Raw genomic sequence first — 8,766 nt, forward strand, 5'->3', positions numbered from 1 at the left:
AAGTTGTTCAGGGAAGTGAAATAAAAACTTCAAAATAAATGGTAGTATAGTGCCCTCCTGTGGTTTTAATATCTAAACCCTAACATGTTCTGTAGCACGAGAAAAGAAGAAAAACAACATTTTCACATGTACAGTTTATATGCAAATTTTCTGCATAAATATAATTTGTATTTCCTGGTTGTGTGTTTATTACTGATGGCATATGGTTGGAAGAAAAGGATCAAGATGTCTTCCAAAATTTTTTGGGTCCAGTTCCATGTTATCTTTGCATTTTGTATGTGGTTGAATCTGTGAGGAGGATGGGACCTTTTGGAGCTGTTCATCTTCCCTCTGAAGAGAGTGAAGGAGAATCATAAAGCTATTACTTTTTCTCCAATCTTTGTACTGGTCTGAGGGCACAATGTATATTTGGATTCTTGGCATGATCCTCAGAGACGGATCTACAAATGGGGGCTTTCATTTGTGATACACTATATATGAAATTGCATGACTTCCTCTCGCTATATCTTACAATTCTATGCTTAGTGTTCCCAAACTTCTCATCACTGGCGTCTTCTTGTGAAGACTGACTGACAGCACACAGTCTGAGTAACTAGGTTATAGAGAAGGGAGATTCATGAAACCTGAAAGGAAGAACTCTTCTAGTAGTATACTTTTGTATCCATTGGACAACTGGATTTGGGGATGTTCAAAGAAGATCTTTATAGCATGTACAGGACATAGCATTCCTTGCAAGGTTTTCTTTGCATTCTTCTCTACACTAGAGCTACCCAGATGCCACTGCAGTCAGGGTACTTTGAGGGTGTGAAATACTGTCAGGCTATATCCTGTTTATATTAAAAAATTTAGTTTTTGTTCTGTATTACTCTATTTCTGTATAGATGTCAAGGGTATCAGAATCCATACTGTCCATTCATAAATCTCAGCAATCAAGACTTTCATGTTAAGTTCATGAGGTACTTGAACAAGATTTAAAGTTTTATAATCTTTTCCCTGTGCTAGAAGTAACTGCAGTCCAATGATAAGATAACCTGTCACTTCAGAAGACATAGTTCTGAAACTGTTGCTCTAGATAGGGTTGAATTATACAGGGAAATAACTAGTGAAAAGGACAGACTCTATTAGGCTGAAGAGATATGTAGGCCCCTGCATGCTTGTTTTATTCATTTAAAAAAATATTTAAGTAACATAATTATCAAAGTTAGATCTATATGTTGATCAAAATTTTAGGGAGTACATTCCTTAAGAGTTTTTACAGGGATCTCCACCAGGAGGAAGAGCTGTGCTGGCTGCAGGGGCAGCTGTCTTCCTACCACATGGGGATAGGGACAACAAGTGAGGATCAGAACATGTGAAAAGGCAGCTGCCTCTGAAGCCAGCACAGTTCTCTTGACCACATGGCGAGACAGCTGTCCTTGCAGCCAGCAAAGTTGCCTGAGCCGACTGGGAGCAAATTGCTCCTGGTCAGTCTATACATGAGCTATGGGGCATGTATGTAGACGTGCACCTGGGAGTGCATAAATGAGCCAGAATTTTTCCGTGCATAGAAATTCAGGATCATTAACCGCATGTGTAGACACCCCACCGTAGCTGAAAATTATTTCAAAATGCTGGGAATTAACTTCCTTGTACTGTGCGTAAGCTCTCAGTAGATGGCACTGAAATCACTTCAATTAAAAGTCATAGGAGCAGCAAGCAACATAGGAGGTGGCAGATTTTGTCTGTGTTCCCTAGTTTTACAGAGGAACTTTCCATAATGGGGAAATACATTGAAACTTTTCACTCAACACTACTGTACATGTTTATTTAGAAAAAGTTAAAGATGGCTAAACTGTCAAAAGACAGTTTTTCAAAGCCATGCTAATAAGTTAGTATTAATTCAATGCTAATAATCTTGACCCTGTAAAAGATTCTGTTAAAATAGTGTCTGTCCTGAAGAGAACTCATTTTGAAGGGTTCTTACCAATATTTTCATACCTGCTTATTTATTTACATGAGCAACCTAGTCCTACAAGTTATATCCATAACTTTATCATATTTGGAAACTGATATTACTAATTTGTGTTTCTTGAAGCAAGAAGATATCACCTTTATCCTTTTTCCTGCCTCAAAATAAAACTTTACTTATGCATTTTTGTGAAGGCATTTCTGCAATTCTGTTATGAACTATGCATATTTATGGTGCTATATGCATAAATATTATGTACTCTATGTACAGTTACTTGCTGTCTATTGTGGAAGAAATCAAACTTCGCGTTGTGGTTGAATAAGAACTGACAGAGCCAGCTTTTCTTTATTTAGGGCTATACTGTGATCACAGGGAGGATTCCGTACACCAAGGAGAATCACCCACTTGTCTGTTTCAAAGGATTTCTCGGACTCTAAGTTTACAAGCATATTTATACTTAAGACAGAGAAAGAGAAAAAAAATACGACCTTGGACAGTAAATCACTGATCTAACACACACACACATACAGGTTGTTTACTTAAAGGAGTGTGAAACATTGTGCTTATAGAAATAGTTACCAGTTTCTGGTTTTTCAGGGAGAAAAAATAAACTTAACATCCGTACACAGGGTAATATATCAAGATAAAAACAAGGCATGCAGGATTCCTTACCTCAGAACATATAACTGAAATAAGCAATATCAGCACTTCTGGTCTCTGTCTGTTTTTCTAGTCAAGTAGGCCAGAAGCCCAACTAAATTTACTCCTACACTGTGTGCAGATACTCTTACACTCCTATGCCATGCTTATAACTAGGTAATTGCTATTTTACTAATAGTCTTTCAATCATATTGACTCAAAACTATTATATATCAGTAATAAAGTACGTACAGAATCACTTTATGATCATGGTTCATATAAATGTAAAATACCTCCTCGGATATTTAGATATTTTAGGTAAATGCAAGGTAGCTTTCTATTTACTTTGTTACACTTTGTAACATGCTTTTTAACATTAAAATCATCTTGAAAATGTGAATTTAGACCAGAGGATTGCAGCCATAGGTGCTGTGAGCTACTTTTTCCCCATTGCATTTGGGTGGGTCTTTGCCATAAACTTTGCAATGTCAGGTGTGTTATGGAACAATAGAGTAGAATCTCCCTTTCCCTCCTTGCCCCTGTTAAAATCTCAAGAAAGCAATTTGGGCTGGTAGGAAAGTAAAAGAGAAAAATAAAATAGTCTTTCTACATTAATAGGGAAAAAATAAACATAAGTGAAAACTCCAATCACCCTGCACCTGTCAGGCCTCGATCATCCAGTCCCTCTCCGCTCAGCTCTGGATATGGATGGTGGTTCTCCACTCCGTCCCTATGGTCTCAGGGCGTCAACGTCTCACCCGGGGCAGTCTTATCCCCAATCCCGCCTGCCACAACTTTGCTGATCCTCTCAGTGGTGGGGTCCGACCACTGGGGTTTGACTATCCCAGGCCTAAGGGCGGTGATCTTCACGAGGCTCCAACCTCCCCTATACCTGGCCCTAAACCCAGCCACGACAGAGTGCCAATGTTACTTTTGCAGCCTGTCCTCCCTCTATGAGATCCTATCTTGGGTCTCGCTCGAGCCTAAGCTATACAGTATGGATTTACTTGCCTGTCTATGTCCTATGCCCTGCAGGACCTTCCTAACCACTGGGAGTGTCCTAGGCTTTGCGTTGTCCTCTGCCTTGCTTTTATAAAAGCAAAACAAGTGACAGAGACAAAAAAAAAAAAAAAGGAAATTAATAACAAAACTACCTACAACCCCCAAGATCTTCTAATTACTACTCTCGGGCAGCTTAGTTATTGCATGCCCCAAAATCGTGCAGTCCCACCACCGACTACTCCCTCGGTGCCACCTCCTCCTATTCCTTCTCCCCTAGTGTGAAATATGTTAGGCCAACCCTCGACACCCCCTATGACTCGGAGTAATGACCTTCCTCCGATGGACTCTCTTGGGTCATCAATCCTGTTCTTATCAGTCTCAGTTAGTTCCTTGGCCGTTCACCTCTCACTCGGACAGATCCCAGGAGCCGGGCTCTGCCTGTAGGGATCTTTCTGTAGCCTCTTCCCATGGTTTTATGGTAATATGCAGCCTGGCCGCCTCCTTCTCCCTTGGTCTGGCAACGGCATCTTTATCTTGAAGCTTCTCAGGGCAATCTCCTGCCCTGTGAGAAGCGTTCTTACACACCCCCTCCGCTACGATGGGTCCTGAGGATAATTCCCCCATGTTCCTTATCAGCCTCTCCTTCTCCTCTGCCTCACGGGTCACCCTTCTTATCTCTCTGTGCTGGCTCTCCTCCCTCCTCTCTTCAGCTGGCTGCACTTTAAAAAAAACGCAGCTAACGAGCTGTTTGGGTCCCGCTGCTGCTTCTGGTTCTGCCGCGGTTCCTGCAGCAGGTAGGGCGTTTTTGTTTGTTTTTTCTTTCGTTATGTTTCTCCTGGGGTCTGCTATCCCCTAGGGTCCTTCCTTGACCCTTCGGGGTCCATTTCTTATACTTTCCCCGGGACACACTCTATCTACTTCTGCTCTCTGTCTCTTCAAGAAGGCTAAATCAATTTCTTAACTACTGTGTTGATAATTCCCAAACAAGGGAAGATCAGTTTGCTTTAGGATCTTTCATTAATCGGGTGAAAGCTACACAGAAATCTTCAAAGAGTAAGGTTTACTGCTGCTAAATAAATTAGATGCCACCAGTTTTTCTTAAAAGCTTCATGTGGCTTTACAAATGCAAACTGTTGCATTCAGGTGAGAATTGGGTGACATGACTGTAGCTAACTCTTATTGTATCTTATGTGTTATGTCTGCAATAATCTTATAATTGTAACATAGTGCACTTGAAAACAAATAGTAAGGTAGTCATTTTTTGCTATAGTGACAGGCAGGTGTTTACACACTGCTGCCTGTGAAAGCAGTTTGCAGCCACACCATTAGTACCAGAAGATGCTTTTTAAGTCAGTCCTAAATATACTATTGTACTTTACAATCTGTGTATACCATATTGTTGCAAGAAAATAGTAGGAAAAATAGTAGTACCCCATATGCTTTGGAGCCTAAGTCATTTTGCACATGGGACTTATACTCTGAAGTTGCTTAAGTATTTTAGGGGACAAAAGGACCTGCTATTATGTCTGATTATGGTGACAATAAATCTACCAGAAAATGAATCAATTTACCTGCATTTTTGGTACAGGATATATAGTTTTTGTTTACATGCATTTCTACATGATATGGTGAGCCAGGACATACAGAAATTGTTTCAGTACCATATTTGTTAGAGATGTTCCATTTCTATTGTGTTTTATAATCAGGGACTAGATCAAAATGTGAAGCTCAAAAGGTACCCATACTAGACTTATTACCCCAGGTTTCTCTAATGTGTGTATCCCATGCAATTGAAAGCCTTGCATGTGCTTTGCATAAATACAGGCATCAGGGTTGTCTTGTTGTCTTCTGGATCAGTTTTTCCCATGGATGTACCTTCAACCACATACACATTGTGATTAGTATCCAAGGTATTTGAAATGTATGCATCCCATGCAATTGAAACCTAGCCATGATGATTATCTTTCAGTCTCCTAAATCAGTATTCTCTTTAGATGCACCTTCAGCCATATTACATGTGTTTTGTCTATAGTTAAATACTCAGGTTGAATATTAGTGGCTTTATGCAGTGCATGTGCTGTTAAACTTCTGTGACATCGGGAGTCGTTGTCTATGTCAAATCAATGGAAAACATATCAAAACATTGTACAATATTTTCTGTAACAGTCTGTATTAATTAATTAATCATTATGCTTGTTCTAAAGCAATCCAACATATTCCCAGAACCATCTCAGTCTTACAAATGTACACTCTGTGTTTTTTTTTTTTTTTTTTTTAAAGTTTGTTTTCATAGTGTCAGAATGATTTGTAGTGGCAACAGTCCGGGAGTCTGGACTGTCAGGAGAGGCAAGGGTCTTTGTGGGTGATATCTTTTATTGGACCTACTGCTTAGTTGGGATAGAGCTGGACAAGCTTTTGAATGCAGTGCATTCTTCTTCAGGTCACTAACTGTGCAGTTAGTCCAATAAATGATACCATCCACAAAAATCCTTGCCCCTCCCATAAATTCTAAGTTTCTACACTTTCTATTTCGAAAAAGAATCTTTGATGCACCTTCATTTGGTTGCCTCAGAAACATTAAATTCAGGAGGGAATATAAAATTGAAACAGTATGACCAAATCTTGCTTCAGATGCTAGGCCTGCATAACCCTGAGCTCAGAGAAATTACTTTTTATTTGAAGAAAACAAGACCAAGGCCATTCCTATTGTTGTACGGAGATTACCATCACAAGGCCAGTTCTGTGTGAAACTGAAAGAGAGGCAGAATTTTTTTGGTTCATACTTTCTTTTTTGGTTTGCATGGTTGGGATAAAGTTAGACAAGCTTTGCAATGCAAGGCATCTTTCATCAGGTCATCATTCACTCAAAGCCTGTCTAAAAGCTTGTCTAAATTTATCCTGATCCAATAAAAGATACCACCAAAAAAATCCTTGCCTCTTGCATAATTCCTGGATGATCATGGCTACATCACTCCAACAGTTCCAACTAAAATACATTTAAACAAATAGATCAGCCACAGATAATACATTAAAATTAATCTATAATGTTCAGGTGGGTCTTTACTGTGCGGTTCTACTCTAAAAAGTGATTAACACTGGCATAATGAAGTTTGTCTTTTGCTGCTAAGAGGATATGAGCACCATATTATCATTAGATGCCTACAAATAACTGTATTTCACTGATTTGATAAAATTCTTTCAGCTTGTAAGTAAAATTTGTGATATAACTGCCATTAGGCTCTCTGCCACCACTTGCCCACACTGGAGTATAACAGTCAACCTGGACCCTTGTTTTGTTAGACATAATAAAGATTGTTCAGGACAAATATGGATCTTGAGTGTACTTGTCTGCCTGTAAATAAGGATTTATACAGAGCTTCTCAAAAAAATATTTGAACATCTTTTTCAAAAGTTTCTGTTTCAAAATGGTCTGAGAATCAATTTGCATGCATATAATTGGGGGAAGATAGAAGCTGTGCAACTGCAAATTTGTGTCCATTGAAGTCGGACAAAAGGTACCCAAGAACGTATAAATGAGAATGGGGAACCAAGCTTTTATTTAAATATTTTGTATTCATACATTGAAATCATACATGAGCAATCTAGAATTTGTTTTTTTTCTGACTGTGAATGTCCAACAAAATCCTGGAAGTAAGATGTGGATTTTTTGACAACAATTGCTCTTCATCCAAGGGGACCGAGGGAATTGGTGGAGGTCATAGCAAGGCCCCTGGCACAGCTGTATGAGCACTCATGGTGCTCTGGCCAGGTTCCAGAGGACTGGAAAAGGGCCAATGTGGTCCCCATTTACAAGAAGGGAAGAAAGGACCCGGGTAACTATAGGCCAGTTAGTCTCACCTCGGTCCTTGGGAAGACGTTTGAGAAAATTATCAAGGACCACATCTGTGGGGGCTCAGCATTGGAGGTAATGCTCAGAGGCAACCAACATGGCTTCACTGCGGGCAGATCTTGCCTGACTAACCTTGTCTCCTTTTACGACCAGGACACAAAGTCCTTGGATGAGGGCATTGAGGTGGATGTCGTTTACCTAGACTTCAAGAGGGCCTTTGACACTGTTTCTCACCCTATTCTCATGAAAAAAACTAGGTGACTGCAGCATTGATGCCTACACAGTCAGATGGATGGCAAATTGGCTCAATGGTCGCACCCAGAGAGTGGCGGTGGATGGATTGTTTTCAACCTGGAGGGATGTGGGCAGTGGAGTTCCCTAGGGCTCAGTCCTTGGGCCTGTGCTATTCAACGTCTTTATCAGTGACTTGGAGGTGGGTGTGGAAAGCATGCTGTCCAGATTTGCTGATGACACAAAGATGTGGGGAGAAGTGGGCACACTGGAGGGGAGGGACAGAATCCAACTAGATCTAGACAGGTTACAGAGGTGGGCGGATGAGAATAGAATGGAATTCAACTCAGACAAGTGCAAGGTGCTGAATCTAGGGAGAAGGAAACTGCAACTTACCTATAGGTTGGGGAAATCCCTTCTCAACAACACAGTGGGGCCGCAGTTTGAGTACTGCATCCAATTCTGGGCGCCGCACTTCAAGAGGGATGTGGACAGCATGGAGAGGGTCCAGAGGAGGGCCACTCACATGGTCAGGGGGCAGCAGTCCAGGCCTTACGAAGATAAACTAAAGGGCCTGAATCTATTCACCCTCCACAAGAGAAGACTGAGAGGGGACCTGGTGGCCACCTATAAATTTACCAAGGGGACTAGTGGCAAATAGGTGAGGCTCTGTTTCCCCAGGCACCACCTGGGATAACAAGGAATAACGGCCACAAACTGAGAGCAGGTTCAGGCTTGATATCAGGAGGCATTACTTTAGGGCTGCCAGGCTCTGAAATGGGCTCCCAAGGGAGGTTGTGCTCTTCCCTACCTTGGGGGTGTAGAAGAAGAGGTTGGATAGACATCTGGCTGGGGTATTATGATCCCAGCACTCGTTCCTGCCCAGGGCAGGGGGTCAGACTTGATTTGCTCAGGTCCCATCCAACCCTAGAAACTATGAAACTATGAATTTTTATTTCATAGTTTCATAATTTGTAGGGTCAGAAGGGACCTGAGCAGATCATCAAGTCCAACCCCCTGCCATGGCAGGAAAGAGTACTGGGGTCAAACGACCCCAGCAAGGTGTTCATCTAGCCTCCTCTTAAACACCTCCAGG

The sequence above is a fragment of the Crocodylus porosus genome, unplaced genomic scaffold, assembly GCF_001723895.1.
Source record: "Crocodylus porosus isolate Cpor-Errol unplaced genomic scaffold, CroPor_comp1, whole genome shotgun sequence".
In the NCBI taxonomy this organism is placed as follows: domain Eukaryota; kingdom Metazoa; phylum Chordata; order Crocodylia; family Crocodylidae; genus Crocodylus; species Crocodylus porosus.